This window comes from Myotis daubentonii, chromosome 1, assembly GCF_963259705.1.
Source record: "Myotis daubentonii chromosome 1, mMyoDau2.1, whole genome shotgun sequence".
NCBI classification, from domain to species: domain Eukaryota; kingdom Metazoa; phylum Chordata; class Mammalia; order Chiroptera; family Vespertilionidae; genus Myotis; species Myotis daubentonii.
Genome location: NC_081840.1, coordinates 95,311,873 through 95,337,048, shown reverse-complemented (window position 1 = coordinate 95,337,048; position 25,176 = coordinate 95,311,873). Strand labels below are relative to the sequence as shown.

The 25,176-nt window shown below is 44.9% G+C and overlaps 1 pseudogene; it reads left to right on the top strand.

The window, feature by feature from the left end:
* Nucleotides 1-6,548: 6,548 nt before the first annotated feature.
* Nucleotides 6,549-11,768, top strand: LOC132230527 (protocadherin alpha-C1-like; annotated as a pseudogene).
* Nucleotides 11,769-25,176: the final 13,408 nt, after the last annotated feature.

Genomic DNA, 25,176 nt, shown 5'->3' with positions numbered 1-25,176 from the left:
GCTCCACCCTGTTGATTCCCTGAGACCCCGCCCCACACAAGCTGTGGCAGAGGCTTTTGCATATGAATTCCCTGGCCCTTTGCAATCAGAAAATTACCTAACAAACTGCAGCTGGGCCAGACAGACCCAGAACTTCCAAGAGAAAGCCCAAGGCACCACAGCAGCTTGCATTGCTTAACAGCTGGGCCTCATCTGGGCACCTCCAAAGCCAAACAAGGAAGGGGAATCTGCAGATCTCTTCGTAGCTCCTGCTGGGTAGCCTCAGGCAGAGGCTAAATTAGCACCTCCTTAGATCCAAGAGTCAGTGTACCCAGTGGTCAGAGTGGGACCATCCAATTACAACTCCTCAGATCCACAAGGGACACACTCAAGGGGCAGACTCAGTGAGCACCAAAGCCCCACTAAAGCAAGTCTTGCCTCATAATGGTGTCTTCAACACAGAAGTTCTCCCACTGTAGACACAGCTGATTCTCACAGCCAATTGGCCTGGAGGTCAATTCTTCCCAGTGACACCTACAACAATCAAGACTTAACTACAACAAGACTGCGCACAAAGCCCACAAAGGGGTGCACAAAGAGTGTCCACCTCAGGTAATTGGGGAGGCTGAGCCACTGGGCCCTATAGGACACCTATCACACAAAGCCACTCTACCAATACAGGAAAGCATAAAAAATGCGGAGACAAAGAAACAGGTCACAAATGACAGAAATGGAGGAAAGCAAACGACTGGATATAGAGTTCAAAACCACACTTTTAAGGTTTTTCAAGAACTTTCTAGAAACCACCGATAAATTTAGTAAGAGTCTTAAAAAGTCTGGTGAGACCACCAATAAATGTAGTGAGACCCTCAAGAAATCTAGTGAGACCCTCGAGGTTATGAAAAAGGACCAACTAGAAATTAAGCATACACTGACGGAAATAAAGGATATTATGCAGAGTTCCAACAGCAGAATAGAGGATCGCAAGAATCAAGTCAAAGATCTGAAATATGAAGAAGCAAAAAATACCCAACCAGAAAAGCAAAAAGAAAAAAGAATACTAAAATATGAAGATAGTGTAAGGAGCCTCTGGGACAGCTTCAAGTGCACCAACATCCGAATTATAGGGGGCAGAAGAAGAGAGAGAGCAAGATATTAAAAACCTATTTGAAGAAATAATGACAGAAAACTTCCCTACCTGATGAAAGAATTAGACTTACAAGTCCAGGATGCACAGAGAACCCCAAACAAAAGGAATCCAAATAGGACCACACCAAGACACATCATAATTAAAATGCCAAGAGCAAAAGACAAAGAGAGAATCTTAAAAGCAGCAAGAAAAAGACAGTCAGTTACCTACAAGGGAGTATCCATACAACTGTCAGCTAATTTCTCAACAGAAACTTTGCAGGCCAGAACGGAGTGGCAAGAAATATTCTAAGTGATGAATACCAAGAACCTACAATCAAGATTACTTTATCCAGCAAAGCTGTCATTCAGAATTGAAGGTCAGATAAAGAGCTTTACAGATAAGGAAAAGCTAATGGAGTTCATCACCACCAAACCAGTGTTATATGAAATGCTGAAAGGTATCCTTTAAGAAAAGGAAGAAGAAGAAAAAGGTAAAGATACAAATTATGAACAACAAATACACATCTATCAACAAGTGAATCTAAAAATCAAGTGAATAAATAATCTGATGAACAGAATAAACTGGTGATTATAACAGAATCAGAGGCATAGAAAGGGAGTGGACTGACTATTCTTGGGGGGAAAGGGGTGTGGGGGATGCGGGAAGAGACTGGACAAAAATCGTGCACCTATGGATGAGGACAATGGGGGTGGTGAGAGCAGAGGGGGGGTGGGAACCGGGTGGAGGGGAGCTATAGGGGGTGGGGGGGGAGAGGAACAACTGTAATAATCTGAACAATAAAGATTTTATTAAAATACTATAAAAAAAGAAATGCAGATTGCTTCAGCCACTATGGAAAACAGTACAGAATTTCCTCAAAAATTTAAATGTGGAACTCAATTTGACCCAGTGATCCCACTTCTACGAATGTATCCTAGGAAACCCAAAATACCAATCAGAAATAATGTATGTACCCCTATGTTCATTGCAGTGCAATTTATAATAGCTAAGATCTGGAAACAGACCAAGTGCTCATCAATAAATGAGTGGATAAAAAAAGCTGTGGCACATCTATACCATGGAATACTATGCAGCAGTAAAAAAAAAAAAAAAAAAAAAAAAAAAAAAAAAAGAAGAAGGATCTCTTACCCTTTGAGACACCATGGAGGGACCTGGAGAGTATTGTGCTAAGTGAGATAAACCAGTCGGAGAAAGACAAGTATATGATCTCACTCATATGTGGAATCTAAAGAACAAAATTAATTGATGAGCAAAATATATCCAGAGACATAGAAGCATAGTACAGAGTGTGGAATCTCAGAGGGAAAGCGTGGGTGGGTTGGTGGGTGGGAAGAGATTAATCAAAGAACTTATATGCATATATATGCATAAGCCATGGACACAGACAATAGTGTGGTGAAAGCCTGGGGAGAGGGGCAAGCAGGTGTGGGGTGGAAGGGGTCAATGGGGGAGGGGTTGGAAATGGGACATCTGTAACACTTTCAACAATAAAGATAAGCCCTGGCCACATTGGCTCAGTGGCTGGAGCAGTGGTTCTTAACCTTCCTAATGCCGCGACCCTTTAATACAGTACCTCATGTTGTGGTGACCCCCAACCATAAAATTATTTTCATTGCTACTTCATAACTGTAATTTTGCTACTGTTATGAATCGTAATGTAAATATCTGATATGCAGGATGTATTTTCATTGTTACAAATTGAACATAATTAAAGCATAGTGATTAATCACAAAAACAATATGTAATTATATATGTGTTTTCCGATGGTCTTAGGCGACTCCTGTGAAAGGGTCGTTCGACCCCCAAAGGTGTCGCGACCCACACTTTGAGAACCGCTGGGCTAGAGCATCGGCCTGCAGCTTCAGCCTGTGGACCAAGGGATCACGGGTATGATTCCAGTCAAGGGCATATGCCTGGGTTGCAGGGTCGATCCCCAGTGGGGAGTGTGCAGGAGGCAGCCTATCAATGATTCTCATCATTGATGTTTCTGTCTCTCCCTCTCCCTTCCTCTCTAAAATCAAGAAAAATATATTTTAAAAAATAAAGATAAAAATTTTAAAAAGCTCTGCCATATTCAAATAGTCCCCATAAACATACTATTCTACTGTCTTTTTCAGTCAGAGCAAGAAATCCCATTTTCCCTTAATTACCAAGGTTCTTACAACTTTAATAATAAATCTCAGTGTATCCATATGTTTTGACTTCAATTTGGCCTTTTTGTCTTTTTCTTCCTCACCCCATTCTAGCATGAAACAGAGAAAATCTGTCACTGCAGGAATATACCATCTTCATGACTCCACAGTGGCTCATACTAGTAAATATTAACTTGAATAAAGAAACAAATAAATGTTGTTAGACATACTTGGATGCTATAATTAAGTTGTACCTCATCTTGGTAAAGAAATATACCTATAACTCGTTTCTTTTTTAAAATATATTTGTTATTGATTTCAGAGAGGAAGGGAGAAGGAAAGAGATAGAAACATCAATAATGAGAGGGAATCATTGATTGGCTGCCTCCTGCATGCCCCCTACTGGGGATCGAGCTGGGGCATATGGCCTTGACGGGAATCAAACCTGGGACCCTTCAGTCCACAGGTCAATGCTCTATCCACTGAGCCAAACCAGCTAGGGCAGTAAGTAATGTCTTTATAGAACCTACCTTCTAAACTTTTAATGATTTTTGTACCCCTTCACTGTATTTTGCCATGCTTCAATCACAAGTTTCCAAATTCAATAGCAATCCCCAAAAAAAGCGTGCTTCTTAGGAAGTCTTCATTCCTCATGGTTCTCAGATACTAAATTCACATTATGTCATGTTCCTGCAATCCATCACTGGACAGGCTCTTTATGGCCCAGCCTGGGGCCCACCCCTGAGGAGGCCTTCCTCAGCCCATCCCAGAGGCTGATGAACTGCTGAATAAGTTCATGTGTAAGAACAATGGGGTCCTGTTTGAGAACCAGCTGCTGCAGATTGGAGTCAAGTCAGAGTTCCGGCAGAACTTGGGCCGCATGTATCTCTTCTACGGCAACAAGACCTCAGTACAGTTCCAGAGCTTCACGCCCACTGTCATCCACCCTAGGGACCTCCAGACTCAGCTGACCGTGCAGACCAAGCGTGTGGCCGCGCAGGTGGACGGTGGGGCGCAGGTGCAGCAGGTGCTCAACATCGAGTGTCTGAGGGACTTCCTGACGCCCCCGCTCCTGTCTGTGCGCTTCCGGTATGGGGGAGCCCCTCAGTCCCTCACCCTGAAGCTCCCCGTGACCATCAACAAATTCTTCCAGCCAACAGAGATGGCGGCCCAGGACTTCTTCCAGCGCTGGGAGCAGCTGAGCCTCCCCCAACAGGAGGCGCAGAGAATCTTCAAAGCCACCCACCCCATGGACGCTGAAGTCGCCAAGTCCAAGCTCCTGGGGTTTGGCTCCGCTCTCCTGGACAACGTGGACCCCAACCCTGAGAACTTTGTGGGGGCTGGGATCATCCAGACGAAAGCCCTGCAGGTGGGCTGTCTGCTCTGGCTGGAGCCCAACGCCCAGGCTCAGATGTACCGGCTGACCCTGCGCACCAGCAAGGAGCCTGTCTCCCGTCACCTGTGTGAGCTGCTGGCCCAGCAGTTCTGAGCCCCGGACCCTGTCCCCGGAAGTGTGGCCAGCGCCACGAAGCCCCTAGGACTGAGGGAGTTTTGGTGGATCGGAGCAGTGAGGGGACCTCCGCTGGTGACAGGGAAGACCCCAGGGGAGGGGGGTGCCTGGGTCTTTCCTCCGGCCTTTTGTATTTTTATTTTTGTTCATCTGCTGCTGTTAATCCACCCCTTTTTGAATGGTTCAGATGTTGTACTTCCTTAAGTCTATTACCCCATGCTTGTCAGTACTAGCTCCAAGTTTACACCCATCTAATATCATGTAGCTAAGCCACTTTTAATCTTGTCTGGTTCTCATAGTCATGGTCACCAATCAAATTTGAGGGCATGGGAAAATTTAATGAGGTACTCTCTGTTTCATCATCTAAAACATTAAAAAGAATGTAAAAAATTAATAAGAATGTAAATAATACTGGAAGGGAGTCACACTTTGGATTGAAAAAACAAGCCTGGGGAAACTTGGGTCCAAGAAAGATTAAAGGATCTCTAGCTCACGTGAAAACTTCATTGCTTTTCCCTTTCAAGCCTGCCTAGCCTCTCCGTAGGAAATGATGCTGTATGAAGTCAAATATACAAATTAACTGTTTCAAAGATGGCAAAAATCACACAACATTAAACTCTGGGAGGTATTTCACAACATTTTTACATCATTTTGTCTTCTAGTTGTGGGATTAGTTAAGCTTTTGTCTTGAGTTATAGGGCTCATTAGTGCTACCTAAATTATTCATAATAATTAGCCTGAATACCCAACCCACATAAGACAGACTGGATGGTTCAAGAGGCTCTCTTCATGTCTGGCACCAAGTCTAGCTCTCTTACACCCTTATTCTGGAAATTGTTTCATGAGAAATGTGGTGCAGGGCACGAAGTTAAATATCTGCAAACTGAGCCAGCCTGGCCTGGCCATGTGGATTTCCATTGTAGCCGTAACTGGATGCCTGAGTAGAGGGTCAAACAGCTGTGAGTTTGATGAACTCTGAACCACTCACCATGGGCAACTGACCTGCCCTCCTTAATTTGTTGTAAAGACTAAGTGCAATAATGAACATAAGACACCGCTGTGCCTGGAAATAATAGGTAACCCTTCAATCTTGGGTAAAGACTTAACACGAATAAGCACATATATATCCTTACCATGTACATGTACACACACAAACAACCTGGTAGAATTAAGAGAGAAAAATCATTGAAACCACCTCAAGTTATTGGTCAAAGAAAAGATACTCCTTATGCAATTCGGCATACCACTTGGACTCCAAAGCTCACGTATATATGTTATTGTTGACAGTATTACAGATGTCTCCCATTCCCCGCCCCTCCCCCCTTTTACTCCTCCCCACCCACCTCCAGGTCTTCACCACCCTATTTCCTGTGTCTATGAGCTATTCATATAAGTATAATCTAGTAAATTCTTTGGTTTCTCTCTCCTTGTCCCCCCACCCCCAAAGCTCACCTGTAAAAGGAGCAATATAGGTCTCGGCATACTTTTAAGCTATATTTTTTGAGACCCTGGGTTTTCAGACATGCCTTTGGGGCTACTGTGAGATTCCATGGGTTCTGGGGTCCCCAGTCTGCACAGCTCAAGCTAGGGCAACCCCACCTTAACCTGTTTCATGAATTCAGGTTGGTATCAGATTGCATCTGCAAAGAGGTTCCCAGTGCCTTTGTCTCTTTAAAGGAAATCCCCTGTCCTGGGACAAGGTCTCTGAATTCTCTAGGCTGCTCTACCTCAGAGCTTGTGGGATGTTACCATCAACCAGGCAAATATGACAACCATGAGGAGAAGTGGTGGAGTTGCTAGCAACAAAAATGCCCCAGGAACAGTTCCACAGAGAGACTCTCAAGGACATAAGGAGAAGGAGCCCCAAGTGGTCTGTGAAGTTGAGGAGATTCCAATGGTATCCACCACAGCCCTCTAGGCATCCCCTGAAGGGCTGGGTTGACATCCTAAAGGGAGGCCAGCAAGTTAACCATAAATCAGAAGGCAGAGATTCCTGGATAATCCCCTCAATAGAGAGAGTGACTCCAGGAGAAACCCAATTAAGGGAAGAGCCTCAGGGGTCAGGTCAGTGGGAATCTTAACAAACTAAAAGTTTGTGACCATGTCAGAAATTATCCTAGACACAGAAATAATTTCAAATCAGCACCTAGACTTGGCAAATGGTATAGAAGCTCTCTGTTACCATGATTTATCCATTTCGGGTATTTCAACACACATGAATATGCAAGATCACACCAAGGGTATAAGTTTAGCCCCTCAGAAATTAAAAAGGTGTAAACCTGCCATCTTTGAGAGGGACAGTGAAGGACAGGAAAGAGACCTGGGTTTCCATCACATATCTGCTATTAAATGGCGTAGCACCTTGGGTTACTAACTCTCAGAGTCATGATGTCCCCATCTAGAAATGACCAAGTGGCCAACCTCCAAGAGCTCTCCAAACTTGAATAATCTATTACTTAATAAACCACTTACTTAGGCAGTTCCCTAGTGCCTCCAGCAGTCATTTTGGCAGTTTGCACAAAAGGAACCTCATATACAGTGCCATCTTCCCTCTTTTCTTTACAATTCCCACCTCTAGAAAATATAAACACCCTGCCAACTCTGGTCCTTCCCCCAATTACTGCAATAGTTTGCCTTGAATTGGAAGGGAATGTCTATGATCAACCAGCACCCAAATAATTTATTTCCTTATCTTATCAACAGACCAACACAAATATTTGTAAGCTTGAACACTAAACAAGAGATTAATCTGAACTGTCTTTGGGATTAAAGAAATAATGTATTGAATATTAAACTTTCAAACCACACTGTATTTTCTAGTCATTTTTAAGGTAGGTGTAAAGATTCTTCAGATCGTATACTGGATGTGAACAATGTTCATTTCACATCTGGGACTGAATTTCAAAATTTGTAGATTGTTGGTTAGGGCTTGGAACAAATTTTCCCATAGAAACAATATTATGTTACTATAAAAACCTACTTAATTCATAAAATAGCTGGACTGTTGTACTAATAATATAATGGAATTTGACCACCCTTTATAATTGTTTCTATTAGAAAATGTCCCACGTCAGGCTGCCAGCAGTAGCAGACCCCTTGTGAGGGAAAACTGTTCCAGTATCTTCCCCCCTAAGTGGACTCTGGGAGGAGGTGGCATGAGGAAAGAGCTCGGTGCCCAAGTGCTGCTGGGGTGGAGTTCGGGATGGGTAGACTGGAAGGCTGTCAGTTGGTGGAGAGAACCAAGAAGAGAAGGGCCTAGTGAGCCAGTAGTGGAGACTGGAACTGGGACACTGCTTGGTGGGCCATAAACTGAGGGCTTCTGGTGGCTGTGCTTCCCAAGAGAGAACAGTAAGAATTTCAGTGCAGCCAGTTCTGGTGACAGGTCCAGAACAGGAGACAGGCCCTGACGGGAAAGTGGGAATGACATTGCTTATTTCTGTGCTCTGAGTGTCTGTATTCATGAGAAGGGACCGCTGGCATTCCTGGGTGACTGGGTGGTCTCCTTGATCAGAGCCTCATGCTAAAGTATTGTTTTTACTCCCTCTATAGGAGAGCCAGTTAGTTTCTTCAAAGAAAATGTTTTTGTTTTCTGGCTACAAACTTTATTCTTGGATAGTTTCTGTTAGTTGCATGCTGCTTATTAAGGAGAGCATTGGAGTGGATGGATAGGTCACCATCACTGCAGAAAGAATTCAAATCAGGTGAAAGTTTATTTTGTGTAAACTACAGAAAGAACCAAGAAATAGCCTATTTGGACAGTTTTCTTTGGAAATTTAGGGAGACTAAATATTTAAAATTTTATCAGTTAATATCCAGTGTTAAAATTTACACACATGGGAATCAGTGATAAAAATGTGTATATACGCTCTTAAAATTAAGCTTTGAAAAAATTGAGTAGAGCAAATTCAAATTTATCTTTAGGGTAGAAATGATCTTTTAGTTAACCTATTTGTAGTACCTGAATTTTTAAAAATCAATTCTACATATCAATTACATAAGTGTTTGATTCTTTAAATTAAAATTTCTGAGGCCTGGCTATATAGGCTTCTCTGAAATCCTCGTGTTCTTTTAGAATTTCCTTGCTTTCTATTGTGCTTTTCTCTTTCTTTTCCTTCCACACAAGTTCCAAGGAATGGAACAAATAGACAAAAGAGCCATTTGTCTTCATTGCTTTCTGTCTTTACCTTTTTGTAGCTTTTATTTTAAGGTTCTTGGTAGGTGGGACATTTAGGAGGTCAAAGTGAACCAATCTCATCCTTTAGCTATTTGACTCAGGGCTAGTATTTAACCTCGGGTTACACATCTGCCATGGGGCCTGTGCAGTAGTCCCCGCGTGTAGAGCCCCCAGTGCTTTCAGAGGTTTGATTGCTGTGCAGGGAGAGGACATAGTTTCTGGTGGGATTACGGAAAACTAGTTAGCCTCTGTCTCCTGTGTGACCACCTAAGGAGAAGACTAGGTCGAAAGGAGGTCCACACTAGAGTGGCTGTCAGTACATCAAATTAGCTACCTGGTAATTCCAGATCTGAAATGCATTCCCCTTATTCAAACAAAGAAATTAAAATATGGGATGATTGGCTGCCCAGGACCGCAAACGTCCATGGAAAAAACAGAAACCAGAGCTAACCTTGTGAGTAAGCAGCCTCAGTATACTAAAAATTAATGCATTTCAGATCTGCTTAAGAGATGGATGAAAGTTACATCATAAAGACCCGCGGTTCCTCAGAGTCCCGCGCCTTCAGGGGGCCCTGTAGGAGACCCCTGGGTCCGTGCCTTGGGGACTGACAGCTGCCGAGAGAAAACCAGCTGAGCTTAGCCCAGTTACAGTTCTCAGGCAGAGGCTGTGGAGGCTAAGACCGGGGTGGCCTCGGGGCGTTGTCCTAGGAAACGCCGATTAAGGGAAGATGTGTTAGGTTTTCGGAGAATCTTCCTGCCTGCCCGGCTCCCGCTCCCAGGCCTCCAGGCGAGATCCCAGCCCCCTAGGAACGGAGGCGGCGCTTCCCAAGCCCGGCCAGTTACCTCGTCTCTGCATCCCTAGGTGGCGCTGCGCTCCTCTGCACCCCAGAAGGCTGCCTAGCCTCTGGTCCAGCAGGCCGATCTCCCCGCCCCTAACCACCCCACCCCCACCCCCACCCCCGCCAGCCCCGGGAGATCCCGATATTCAGAGGGGGCGTCCACGGTCTCTGCCCTCTAGCGGGCAGCGGCGGCTAGCGGGCCTTGCTCTTTACCACGGCTCCTGCTCTCCGGGAGTTTGGAGCATGGTCGGGGTGTGGACGGTGCGGGCCTTTGTGGGTGTCCTGCAGCTCTGCCGCGGGGCAGCTGGAATACTCAGTGTTGGAGGAGACCCAGCGGGGCAGAGCCGTAGCAACAGTCACCTTGGACTGAGGATGTCAGCTGGTGCTCTGTCCTTGCGGAACTTTCGCTTCCTTTTCAGCCACGACCAGCCCTACTTCAGGTGGAGATGGCCAGTGGTAGCTTGGTGGTCCGAGAGCCCGCGGACCGCAAAGCTGCTTGCGTCTTGACCCGTCGGTGCAAAAGGACCCGCTGGAACCACATCAGATGCGCGTTCACATTCTGGATACCAACAACTCACCTCACTTCCCTGCCAGCGCTGCAGCTGCGCATCCCCGAGTTCCTGGTGCCTGGGGCCCGCTTTCCTCTCCCTAATGCCCAAGATGCCAACCAGAGAAGCAACGGGGTGCTAAGCTACCGCCTGAGCCCCAGCCAACACTTTTGCCTGCACCTGGGGCTGCGGGTGGGCCGCAGCGAGTAGCCGAAATTGCTTGGAGAAAGCTCTGGATTCCGAGAAGCGCGCCACCCACCGGCTGGGGCTCATCCATCCCGAACGCGGGGCGGACCGCGCGCTCTGGTGGACACAGACCACGATGCACCTGCATTTGAGCGCACAGTTTATGGCGCAAAGGAACCAGAGAATGTACCGGAGGGGACTGAGTCATTCGAGTTCAGGCCTCGGACCTGGCTGAAGGCCCCAGTGGGGAGATCCAGAACTCAGTAAACAATAGCACGCAAGCAAAGCTGCGACACCACTCTCAAGTGCACCCTAGAAATGGGGAGGTGCGGGGAGCTGCTTTGCTAGATCCTCCTGAAACTGTTGGAGGCATCCATCCAGGCGAGAGTCCAAGTGCCTTCTGTCTAGCCAGCACCGCCAAACTGCTGGTGGGAGTGGCTGACACGAACGATCGTGCCCCCGGGGTGCACGTGCTGACTTTCCAGGCCACTTTCCAAGGACACCGCCCTGACACAGTGATTTCTCTCCCTGGGGACGAGGACTTCGGTCCCAATGGAAAGGTCATTTGTAGCATGTCCAGTAGAGGCCCTTTTAAGCTGAAGGCTTCGTTTGACAATTACTACGGTTTACTGACTGATGGCTCCCTGCACTGGGAGCAGATCAGCGAATGCCGGGCCTGATCACCCCCTTAGATGGTGGCTCGACCGGCTTAGCACTCACAGCAATATATCCAGCTTTCCTCACCCTCAACAGGAACTTTTTCATGTCTAAAAACATGTTCCTGGAACCTAAGGCCTGTGCTTGCCCAGGACCCGGACCAGGGGAAGAATGGCCTTGTCTTGTATGAACTGTTGCATATTATCTCTGAAGGGTACACAGCCTCTAGCTTGGTGGCAGTAGAATCCTCCAGTGGGGCTATCGCTGCCAAAACTTGCTTTGACTTTCAGCAGCTCAAGGGGTTTCACTTTCATGTGGAAGCCCATTATGGTGGAACTCCTCTCAGAAGTGCAGCTGTGGCCATGAACTTGTTTGTGGTAGATGGGAAGGAAGGACAATGTTCCTGCCATCTTGTTTCCCTTGGCCAGGAATGGCTCTGTCCCCGTGGAAATTGTGCTCTGTTCCACCAGAACTGGACACTTGGTTACAAAAGTGGTAGCAGGGGATGCGATAGTGGCTCCTATCTTGTCTCTCAGGCTCCTGACTGTAGCCTTTTCCAAATCTCAGCCGATATGGTAAAGCTCCATTAGTTCTTCCCACAGATGCAGTTAAACAGAGGGGCACAGCATTACAGGTGAAATTTGCAGTGAATGCAAATTAAAATGGAATTAATTTTAAGGGAGAAAATGGTGCACAAAATATTAACATTTTAGGTATCAAAAAAATGCATAAACTCTCACCATTTATTTCTTTTATTACTCAGATGAGAATATGAGTAATGTCCATGAAGTTTTGGAGTCAAGAATTATTTGAGAAACACATTTTGACTAGATTAGAAAAGAATATATAAGTGATAAGAAAATCAATGGACCTGAAGTTAGAAGGAAAACTATTTAAAAGGAAAAAAATAACTAATAATGAAGAAAAATGTCACCCGGGACTAAAATTTTAAACTTATATAAGTGATAAAATAACAAAGCTATAATGTTCATTACACACAGGAATATTGTGGCACTCCATTCATCCAGTTAAGCAATCTTTTTCCATCATTGTTGATCACTTTTTAGGTAGTCCATTCTCTGCTAACAACTTTTTGGGCTGGATATTTCCTTATATATAAAAAATATATAACACATAAAAACATGGGTGAAGTAACTTTCATCAAGCTGGAGTATTTGTAAGTCACATGGGTATTTATTATTTATTTATTCCTATCCTATTGCATATTAATCCAATCTTGATTCTTTAGAAAAAAAATGCTTGTCATTGTGTTCACTGAATGCCTTAATAATAATAACAGAATTCTAGAAATAAAATATTTATTGCTTGAACTTTATAAAACAAAAACGCTTTGAAATGGGTCTAATTTTATCAATTCAACTATGTGCCTGAGTCATACAGAATCATGTTTTTCTTTGTTTTTTTTTAATTAAATCTTTATTGTTCAGATTATTACATTTGTTCCTCTTTTTTCCCCCCCATAACTCCCTTCCTCCCAGTTCCCACCCCACCATCCACCCTCACTCCCCACCCATTGTCCTCATCCATAGGTGCACGATTTTTGTCCAGTCTCTTCCCACATCTCCCACACCCCTTTCCCCCCCAGGAATAGTCAGTCCATTCCCTTTCTATGTCCCTGATTCTATTATAATCACCAGTTCATTCTGTTCATCAGAATATTTATTCACTTGATTCTTAGATTCACTTGTTGATAGATGCATATTTGTTGTTCATAATTTGTATCTTTACCTTTTTCTTCCTCTTCCTCTTCTTAAAGGATACCTTTCAGCATTTCATATAATCCTGGTTTGGTGGTGATGAACTCCTTTAGCTTTTCCTTATCTGTGAAGCTCTTTATCTGACCTTCAATTCTGAATGATAGCTTTGCTGGATAAAGTAATCTTGGTTGTAGGTTCTTAGTATTCATCACTTTGAATATTTCTTGCAACTCCCTTCTGGCCTGCAAAGTTTCTGTTGAGAAATCAGCTGACAGTCGTATGGGTATTCCCTTGTAGGTAACTGAGTTTCTTTCTCTTGCTGTTTTTAAGATTCTCTCTTTATCTTTTGCTCTTGGCATTTTAATTATGATGTGTCTTGGTGTGGTCCTCTTTGGATTCCTTTTGTTTGGGGTTCTCCACGCTTCTTGGACCTGTAAGTCCATTTCTTTCACCAGGTGGGGGAAGTTTTCTGTCATTATTTCTTCAAATAGGTTTTCAATATCTTGCTGTCTCTCATCTTCTGGCACCCCTATAATTCTGATGTTGGTACGCTTGAAGCTGTCCCAGAGGCTCCTTACACTATCCTCGCATTTTTGGATTCTTTTTTCATTTTGCTTTTCCGGTTGGGTGTTTTTTCCTTCCTCGCATTTCAAATCATTGACTTGATTCTTGCACTCCTCTGGTCTGCTGTCGGGAGTCTGTATAATATTCGTTATTTCAGTCAGTGTATTCTTAATTTCTAGTTGGTTCCCCAATATAACATCGAGGGTCTCATTAGTTTTCTTGTAGATCTCATTAAGTTTATCGGCGGCTTCTAAACAGTTCTTGAGAGACCTTAAAAGTGTGGTTCTGAACTCTATATCTTCCATTGACAATTTTGTCCTGTTTCTTTGTCTCCGCATTTTGTTATGCTTCCTTGGTGCACCCCCTAGTGGTCTTTGTTCGCAGTCTTATAGTTAAGCCTTGATTGTTGTAGCTAATACCAGGGAGGGTTTGACCTCCAGGCCAAGTGGCTATGAGAATCAGCTGTGTCAGCAGTGAGAGAACTTCTGTCCTCTAGGGAGGTGCTAATCTAGCCTTTGCCTGAGGCTATCCAGCAAATGCCTCTGTGCAGGGCTTGGGCAGGGCGGGTCGCACAGGATCAACAAGGTGGGCCGGAGAGAGCAGTTATGGCGGCTCTCAGTCCTGTCCCCAGGGGCTCTGCCTCTCTGAGTCCCAGCACCCGCTGCAAAGCTGGGAGAGAAAGCTGCACTCGCTCCGACCGAAGCCAGACAGTCCCGCTTCTCCCGTTTGAGTCTGGGTCCTTAAAGACTCGCCTGTATCTGGAGCTCAGAGTCTGCGACTCCCTCCCGATTGAAAACGCCAACCGCGCCCTCCGCCGCCAGCCGGCTCCGTGCACTCCGCACCTCAGAATTTGACTTCAGCACTGCGCCTCCTCTGAGTGTCCGTATGCGTTTCTCTTTCCTCCTAGTTGTAGGACTTCCACTCAGCCAGCGTTCCTGTGGTTCTGGGTGATGTCCGTTCCGTCTTTTAGTTTCACTTTTGAAGTAGTTGTTCAAAGCAGCAAACTCCGGCGTTAACCTATGCCGCCATCTTGGTTCTCCCCCAGAATCATGTTAATGCATACTTGTTTATATTTTGTTCAAATTCTAAGCTCTTCTGGCTTATTTTAGTTTACAATGTATTTTAACATAGTTTACAATACTCAAATCTGAGGTTAAGAAATTTAGAGAAACATTCATATCTGTATCTCTCCTACTGACAATATTTAACAGATATAAACAAAATTGGCACACTGTACAACAAGCAGAAAGCATGTGTCTCATGTCAATTTTTTCATTAAAATTTTTAATGGGCAATTTTATTTTTTAGTTTGTTATCTAAGATAGTACTTCTGAGATATAAATTTCTACTTAACATTTAAAGTTAAGTGCATTGGAAAATTTTTTAGATAATAAGTATTTTTATAGCAAAATGCACAACCATGTACAACTGACTTTGTTAAATATTCCACATGAAAATTATAGTTTGTTCATAGCAATCTTATATCAATGTATTGTTCTTCTGGAATTAAAGCAGTTTCTTTTGCCAGGATATATAGTGTGTATACAGTGTTATTTATTAACTAGAGGCCCGGTGCACACAAATTTGTGTACTCGGGGGGTCCCTCAGCCTGGCCTATGCCCTCTTGCAGTCTGGGAAGCCTTGGAGGATATCCACCTGCTGACTTAGGCCCGCTCCCTGGGGATCGGGCCCAAGCTGGCAGTCAGCCATCCCTCTGGCAGCCCGGCAGCCCACAGGGGATGTCCACTTGCCAGCGGAAAGCAGGCCTAAGCTGCAGTTGGACATCCTTAGCACTGCTGAGGAGGCGGGAGAGGCTCCCACCACCACCGCTGTACTGGCAGCCATCAGCCTGGCTTGTGGCTGAGCAGACCTCCCCCTGTGGGAGCGCACTGACCACCAGGGGGCAGCTCCTGCCTTGAGCATCTGCCCCCTAGTGGTCAGTGTGTGTCACAGTGACCAGTCATTCCCAGTCATTCTGCTGTTAGGGTCAATTTGCATATTACTCTTTTATTATATAGGATAGAGGCCTGGTGCATGAGTCGGGGCCGACTGATTTGCCCTGAAGGGTGTCCCGGATCAGGGCGGGGCTCCTGCTGGGGTGTCTGGCCAGCCCGGGTGAGGGGCTGATGGGTGTTTGCAGGCTGGTCACACCCCCTTCAGGGTGGGGTTCCCCCCTGGGGTGCCTGGCCAACCTGGGTGAGGGGCTGAGGGCTGTTTGCAGGCTGGCCAAGCCCCCTGGCGACAGAAGCTCCCAGCCTCTCCTTTTTTTCTTTTTTTTTTTTTTATTCTGGGGTTTATTTACCTTCTATAATTGAAACTCTTTAGCCTTGAGAGGAGCTCAGAGCCAGCCAGGGTGGGTGGGAGGGAAGCCTCCTGCTCACTCCAGCTCCACATCCATGGCCAGCTAAAAGCAGGTATCTGGGATTTATTTACCTTCTATAATTGAAACTTTGTTGCTGTGAATGGAGCTCAGGGCCGCAGTAAGCGGGAAGCTTGGCTTCCTCCATCATTGGGGCAACCAAGCCTCCTGCTTGCTCTAGCTCCGTGGCTGCCTGCCACCATCTTGGTTGGGTTAGTTTGCATATAGTCGCTCTGATTGGTTGGTGGGCATAGCTTTAGGTGTAGCAAAGGTATGGTCAATTTGCATGTTTGACTTTTATTAGTGTAGACTAGTGGCCTGTTGCACAAAAATTTGTGCCCTCTGGGCGGGGGGGAGTGTCCCTCAGCCCAGCCTGCACCCTCTCCAATCTGGGACCCGTGGAAGGATGTCCTACTGCTGGTTTACAGGTATCGGGCCTAAACTGGCAGTCAGACATCCCTTTCACAATCTGGGACTGCTGGCTCCTAACCACTCACCTGCCTACCTGCCTGATTGCCCCTAACCACTCTGCAACCAGCCTGCTTGCCCCCAACTTCACCCCGCACCATCCTACTCACCCCCAAATGCCTCCCCTGCCAGCCTGATCACCCCCAACTGCCCCCTGTACCAGTGTGCTCACCCCAACTACCTCCCCTGCCGGACTGCTTGCCCCTAACTGCCCCCCCGGGCCTGCTTGCCCCCAACTGCCCCCCCCCCGCCCCCACTGGCCTGCTCACTCCAAGTGGCTCCATCTTCTATTTTATTTTTTATTTTTTTAATTAAATCTTTATTGTTCAGATTATTACATTTGTTCCTCTTTTTCCCCCCATAACTCCCCTCCTCCCAGTTCCTGCCCCACCCTCCGCCCTCACTCCCCACCCACTGTCCTCATCCATAGGTGCACGATTTTTGTCCAGTCTCTTCCTGCATCTCCCACACCCCTTTCCCCCGCAAGAATAGTCAGTCCATTCCCTTTCTATGTCCCTGATTCTATTATGATCACCAGATTATTTATTCACTTGATTCTTAGATTCACTTGTTGATAGATGCATATTTGTTGTTCATAATATGTATCTTTACCTTTTTTTTCTTCTTCCTCTTCTTAAAGGATACCTTTCAGCATTTCATATAATACTGGTTTGGTGGTGATGAACTCCTTTAGCTTTTCCTTATCTGTGAAGCTCTTTATCTGACCTTCAATTCTGAAAGATAGCTTTGCTGGATAAAGTAATCTTGGTTGTAGGTTCTTGGTATTCATCACTTTGAATATTTCTTGCCACTCCCTCCTGGCCTGCAAAGTTTCTGTTGAGAAATCAGCTGACAGTCGTATGGGTATTCCCTTGTAGGTAACTGGGTTTCTTTCTCTTGCTGCTTTTAAGATTCTCTCTTTGTCTTTTGCTCTTGGCATTTTAATTATGATGTGTCTTGGTGTGGTCCTCTTTGGATTCCTTTTGTTTGGGGTTCTCTGCGCTTCCTGGACCTGTAAGTCTATTTCTTTCACCAGGTGGGGGAAGTTTTCTGTCATTATTTCTTCAAATAGGTTTTCAATATCTTGCTCTCTCTCATCTTCTGGCACCCCTATAATTCTGATGTTGGTACGCTTGAAGCTGTCCCAGAGGCTCCTTACACTATCTTCGTATTTTCGGATTCTTTTTTCATTTTGTTTTTCCAGTTGGGTGTTTTTTGCTTCTTCGCATTTCAAATCTTTTTTTTTTTAATATATTTTATTGATTTTTTTACAGAGAGGAAGGGAGAGGGATAGAGAGTTAGAAACATCGATGAGAGAGAAACATCGATCAGCTGCCTCCTGCACATCTCCTACTGGGGATGTGCCCACAACCCAGGTACATGCCCTTGTCCGGAATCGAACCTGGGACCTTTCAGTCCGCAGGCCGACGCTCTATCCACTGAGCCAAACCGGTTTTGGCGCATTTCAAATCTTTGACTTGATTCTTGCGCTCCTCTGGTCTGCTGTTGGGTGTCTGTATAATATTCTTTATTTCAGTCAGTGTATGCTTAATTTCTAGTTGGTTCTTTATCACAACATCGAGGGTCTCATTAGATTTCTTGAGGATCTCACTACATTTATCGGTGGTCTCACCAGTCTTTTCGAGGGCCTTACTAAGTTTATCGGCAGCTTCTAGACAGTTCTTGAGAGACCTTAAAAGTGTGGTTTTGAGCTCTATATCTTCCATTTCTGACATTTGCATCCTGTTTCTTTGTCTCCGCATTTTTTTATCTTTTCTTGGTGCACCCCCTAGTGGTCTTTCTGGGCAGTCTTGTTGTAGTTAAGCCTTGATTGTCAGCAATACCAGGGGTGATTTGACCTCCAGGCTAACTGGCTATGAGAGTCAGCTGTGTCTGCAGTGGGAGAGCTTCTGTGCTGGATCTCTAGGGCGGTGCTAATCTAGCCTTTGCCTGAGGCTATCTGGCAAATGGCTCTGCGCATGGCTTGGGCGGGGCGGGTCCCTGGGGATCTACAAGGCGGGCGGAACAAGCAGTTATGGCTGCTCTCAGTCTCGTCCGCAGAGGCTCTGCCTCTCAGAGTCCCAGCAACTGCTGCAAACCTCGGAGAGAAAGCTGCCTTCGAGTTCCGACCGAAGCCAGACAGTCCTGCTTCTCCTGTTTGAGTCTGGGTCCCTAAAGACTCGCCTGGATCTGGAGCTCAGAGTCTGAAACTCCCTCCCGATTGAAAACAACAACCGCGCCCTCCGCCGCCAGCCCGCTCCGCAAGCGCACTCCGCACCTGAGTATTTCACTTCAGCACTGTGCCTCCTCTGAGTCTGGGTATGATATTCTCTTTCCTCCTAGTTGTAGAATTTCCACTCAGCCAGCCTTCCTGTGGTTCTGGATGATGTCCGTTCTGTCCTTTAGTTATATCTCTGAAGTGGTTGTTCGAGGCAGCAATCTCCGGCGTTAACCTATGCCGCCATCTTGGTTTCTCTCTTCTATTTTATTTGTGTCCTTTCCACCCCTAAGTTAATGTTGTGTCCTTAATATGTGGTTATGAGATGTCTCTGTGACTGAGCTGGGAAACCTTTCACATTTCTCTTTCCTTTCCCTTCATCTCAGGATAACTAAGCTCTGCGGTTTGTGTGGGACCAAAGGCCCTAGGAATACAATGCTGAGCCCCCTGAACTCATTTTATTCTTTATTGTATTATTTGATTCCTGGGGCTGAATTAAACATGAAAACAGAAGAAAATATACCCTTAGATATAGAATCTGAGTCATTACCCGGAGATTTCTGTGGGAGCTAACACTGAGGCATGATACACATGTGTTTATTGGTCAGTTTCCTCAACTATGGAACGAAGGTTGATCCTGCCCCTCGGATCCTTTGGAGGTTGGATATGATGCATCCAGAGGGATTAACTGGCAGCTCTGAGAATAAGATCAGAAGTCAACAGACACTTGTTTCCTTTACCCAGACAGAGTTAGAAAAACACAACTCCTTTTATCATAACAGCAGCAAGGGCCATGCCTGTGGGAGGAGGAGCAGGGAACCAGGGCTTTCCCCTTGCTCCTTCCCCGCCCTCCCTGCCTCCATCCCTGCACTGGTCCAGCTGCTATGCTATGGTGGAACCACTCAACTCAGGTTCTGGCCCCACCCATGTCACAGAGAGGAGAATGCACAGTTTTTTGCAGACACAGAAGCAGCTGTGGAGTAGGGAGGTGGCGGTTTTTCCCCTGAGCAGGCGCTGAAGTCCTTGTTGAAGTCTCCACTCCGGAGCCTGTGAGTCCGAGTCCTGGGAGGCTGCACAGTGGAGGCGCCACATTCCTTTCAGTAGAAACTGAAGATTGATAGGAGCCTGCCAGATGAGGGGAAGGACCAGGAGGTCTGCCTTGCACCCATTTGCCAATCCCCAGTCGCACTTTGTTGGTCGAGCCTCCTGAGCCCAATGCCCATGGCCGGGGCGCACACATGGCGGGCTGCACATGGGGTGGGGGCCCCCCGCCATCCCCGCATTCCGTCTGAGCCCCGCGCCCTTGGCTGAGGCTGCACACGGGGCGGCCACACATGAGGCGGGGCCCTCGCCATCACCTCGTTCCCTCTGATTCCCCTGCCGATGGCCAGGCCGCAAACAGAGCGGGCCGCACATGGGGTGGGGGCCCCCTGCCATGCCGCGTCCATCTGAGCCCAGCAAGGATGGCCAGGGCCGCACAGGGGGTGGTGCCCCCGCCATTGCCGTGTTCCATCTCAGCCCCTCACCGATGGCCTGGCCGCACACGTTGTGGACCGCACAGCGGGCTGGGGCCCCCACCATCACCTCCTTCCGTCTGAGCCCCAGGGCCATCTTTGCCCTGCCACCTGGCTCTTAGCTGCCACCTGGGTTTCCAATCACCGAGTGGCAGGCAGCTTCTTCCATCCTTCCCCTTTCGCCTCCCAGCATTGTGCCTATGTATGCAAATTAACTGCCATCTTTGTTGGTGGTTAATTGCCATCTTTCTTGGCAGTTAATTTGCATATTTCCCTGATTAGCCAATGGGAAGCGTAGCGGAGGTACGGTTGATTACCCTTTTTGTCTTTTATTAGATAGGATTATTGACCCTATTACAGGTGTCCCCCTTTCCCCCCCTCTTTACCCACCTTCTTCAATTCTGATGTTAGTTATTGTCACCTCTCATTTTTCCTAATATATTTGCACTGTATTTTATTGATTTCTGCTCTTAACTTTATTTCCAACTTTATAGTTCCTTTGTATACAATTTGCTATTTGTTTTCTAGCTTCTTGTTTAGCTTACTGATTTTCAAGTTTTGTTGTTTCTAATGTATGGATTTAAAGCTGAAAATTTTCCACTTAAGCATGATATTAGCTGCTTCACACAAACCTTATTTTTAAAAATTTTAACTCAAGTAAACACACATAAAGATTCACATTTCATAAGTGTATGACAGGATTCAAAACCAACACAATCATGTAACCACCACAGAGGTACAGAAGAGCAATAGCAGCACCTCCAAACTCCCTTGATCCTCCCCTATCATTGCTCCCCTCTGAAATATAGCCATTATCATGAGTTCCAACACTATAAAAATAGAATCATATAGTATGATTATGTTTTTCTGTCTGAATCCTTTCACTCAATATTATACATATGACATTCATTTAGGCTGCTGTGTATAGATATGATTCATTCATTAAATTGCTTTATACTAGTATTGCATTGTATGAATATACCACAATTTATCCATTTTTCTGTTGATGGACATTATGTCACTTATTTTTTGCTATTACAAACAGTTCTGCTACGAATATTTTTCTCATGTCTCTTGGTACACATTTCTATTGCATATGTAGCTAGTAGTGGAAATTGCTTGGTTATTAGGTGTGAGTATGGTCAGCTTTAATACTGCCAACAGTTTCACAAATAGTTGTTCCAATTTACTCTCCCAGTATTTGAGAGTCCCCATTATTTTACATTTTTGTAATACTTAGCATTACCTACCTTTAAAATTTTCATTCTTACAGTGGTGTGTACTAGTATCTCATTGTTTTTTAGTTCTAGACTTGTATTATTTTTTCATGCAATGTAATAATTGAGTACTGAACAGTCTACATAAGTGACTATTAAAATGCTAACACCATTCATCCCTTCCATTATATACTTTATAAAAGTCAGGTTTATTGGTTGTTTGGGAAATATTGGTTCACAGAGCTATGCAGATCTTCTAAATATAGACACATTTTATTATAGACACAACAACAACAAAAAATCACATTTGTCAACACCACTGATCTCATGAGAGAGTCTTTTAGTATTGAGAAACAACAAGCTCACAGTGGTAGACACAAGTTTTCCAAAATTATAATTCTCATTCAAAATCTTACATGTTATCATTCAAGCAAATACTGTCAGTTGTTTTTCTTGCAATAACAGACTCATTTAATTTATTTTTAAAAAATATATTTTATTGATTTTTTACAGAGGAAGAGAGAGGGACAGAGAGTCAGAAACATCAACGAGAGAGAAACATTGATCAGCTGCCTCCTGCACACCCGCTACTGGGGATGTGCCTGCAACCACAGTACATGCCCCTGACCAGAATCGAACCTGGGACTCTTCAGTCCGCAGGCCGACACTCTATCCACTGAGCCAAGCCGTTTAGGGCTCATTTAATTTATTTTAAAGATAATGTCTGCTTTCTGGTATTAGAAATATCCAGGTTCATTTTGTAAATTTCCTGTCTCAGACCTGGAATCAACTAGTCTCTAAGGACCCTTCACTTCCTTTTTTGGGGAGATGATATTTTGAGATATAATCTGGACAATCAGTGGGCTTATTACTACAGGGTACAATTAGTGTTTCTAGGTATCCTCAGTTACTGTGCATTTTTTAAAAGATTTAGGCATCACAAGTTCAATACTAATATTTCCAAGTTCAGCACTATAAGGTTTTTACTTATTTCATCAATCTTCCAAAACAAAACTGGTTTTCATTTACATCAACATAATTACTCATTCCTAACTGCCATACTACTCAAACAACAGACTTAGAAAACAATACCAGCACCTCACCAACAATATGATTACAGTAACAGTTTAATATTTTTGCCATTCTTTTCACTTGTAGGGTCTATCTCACTAGGCACTCACAGTGCAAATTATTGTATTTTAAAGTATCTTGGAATAGTTTATCTCTGTGTAGTTAAGCCACACACTACATTCAGAGTTAGGTTCATTTGTTTCAAGTTCCTTTCAAAGTTAGGACTTGCTTTTTAAAATTTAATTTTAATAGTTATGTGAAATGTTTACATGGTTCCGAAATAAATTTATAAAAGGAAAAATATTTAGAGAAGTCTAGCATCTACTATCCCTGCTCCTCCACTCCAGTCCTCTCCTCTTACAGGTCATCATATTTTATGATTTATCCTTTCACTATTTCTGTTTTAATGTAAGTATATATATAAAATATAAGCAAATATGTGTCTATCTTCTGCTTTTAAGCTATTTTGACATACATCATAAATTTTTCTCCACTTTGATTTTTCATTTAAAAATATAAACTGATGATTATACTACAGTGGTATATAGAAATATTCCCTATTTCTTAATTATATCTTTTGATTAACAGAAACCCCTGGTATTAATAAGATCTAATTTATCAATATTCTCTTTTCTACTTAGTACCCTTTCTATCTTTGTAAGAAACATGCAGCCTACTTTAAAGTCATGACTATATGATCTTATATTATTTTATAGAACACTAGGGGCCCAGTGCATGAATTTGTGCACCTTGAAAGGAACTGTGGGCTGAGAGACTGCAGTGGACACAGGGGTGGGTCTCGGTCCATCCTCCGCACCCCCACCCAGACCCTCCCGCCCTGATCACCCCTCAGGAGCAGGGGGAGGTGGAAAAGCCCTCAGGGGCAATCGGGGCCAGCAGCTGCTGCTCACTTCTACTGATGGCGCTGAGCAATTGGGACTGGCACTGGACACTGGCAGCGGGTGCAAGTGGTGGCTCTGGCACTGGCTGCAGGTGCGAGCAGGGCCGGTACCAGCAGTGGGTGCAAACGGCAACTCCGGCACCAGCAGCGGATGTAAGCTGAGCCGTCACTGGCAGCAGTGCAAGAGGCGGCTGCCAGCCCCAATCGCCCCTCAGGAGCAGGGGGAGGTGGAGAAGCCCTGGGGTGATCAGAGCTAGCAGCCGCCACTTGCACCCACTGATGGTGGGGAGCTATTGGGGCAGGTGCGAGTGGGACCGGCGGTGGCTCTGGTGCCAGCAGTGGGTGTGAGCGGCAGCTGCCAGCCCCAATCACCCCTCAGGAGCAGGGGAAGGTGGAGAAGCCCTGAGGGGAGATCGGGGCTGGCAGCTGCCGCTCTCACCCGCTGATGGCACGGAGCAATTGGGGCTGGCACCAGGTGCCAGCAGCGGGTACGAGTGGCAGCCCCAGTACCGGCAGCGAGTGTGAGCAGGGCTGGCGCCGGCAGCAGGTGCAAGCACCCGGTGGGACTGTGGCGTGTGGAAGCAAAGAATTTTCAGTAACCACCAGAGGCTCGCCCCGATGACAGCAACCAGTGCCCCGCCTTGGTCTGGTGCCCCCGCTCACCTGCTCCATCATTCCACTGAGACTGATGCCCACCATGTTCCACACTCTGCTGCCTGCTGCTGATGCCCTCCATGTTCTGTGCGCATCCCCTGGTGGTCAGCACACATCATAGTGACTGGTTGTTTGGTTATTCGGTTGTTCGGTTGTTCCGCTGTTAGGTCTATTTGCATATTAGGGTTTTATATATATATAGATTACTGTCCAGTAGAGAACTTTCTTATATATTGAAAAATTTCTATATCTGCATATATAGGACATACTGAGCACGTAAAATGTGGCTAGTTGAAACTGTACTAATTTTTTAATGTTACTATTTTAATTAATTTAAGCTTAAATTGAAATAGCCATATCTGATTATTGGTTGCCATAGTTCCTGCAGATTTCTTGTTTTAACTTACACATTTAGATTCTCAAATCCATCTGAAATTTTTATTAAGTATGGTATAATGTAGGAGCTGAGATTCATTTTTTTCCATGTAGAAATCGTTTGATTTTCTACATACACAGCACCGTTTAATAAAAAGGCCATCTTTTGCTCACTGCTCTGTCCTGCTACTTTTGTCATAATCCAATGACTGTTTCTCAACTCTGAATTCTGCTGCAGTGGTTTATTTACTTTTTTTTTTTTTTTTTTTTTTTTTTTGGTCCCTCATGTTACTGTCAGCGACGACTATTATTTTCTTTTTTAAATCTTTATTGTTGATGGTATTACAGATGTCCCCCTTTCTCACCCCTCCCACCCCATTGCCTCCCTCCACCCAGTTCCTGCCCCACCCCATGCCTTCACCACCCTACCGTCTGTGTCCATAGATAAGGTCTTTGGTTAATCTCTTCCTGCCCTTCCTTCCCACTTCCCTCTGAGATTCGTCAGTTTGTTCCATGCTTCTATGCTTCTGATTCTGTTTTATTCACCAGTTTATTTTGTTCATTTATTTTGATATTTAGATTCAATTGTTGATAGATATGTATTTGTTGCCATTTTATTGTTCATATTTTTATCTCTCCTTCTTCTTCCTCCTCCTCCTCCTCCTCCTTCCCTCCTCCTCCTCCTCCTTTTTCTTCTTCTTCATGAATAATGCCCTTCAACATTTCATGTAACTTTGGTTTGGTGGTGATGAACTCCTTTAGCTTTTTCTTGTTTATGAAGCTGTGTTAAATACAGTAGCTTTTAATGTGCATTGATATACGATTGTGTAAATTCTCCCACTTCGTTCTTCAGCTTCAGGATTAATTTAGCTCTTTGTGCCCTTTTATATTTGTATAGATGTTATAGAATTAGTTTGTCAATTTGTAGCAAAAAAATAA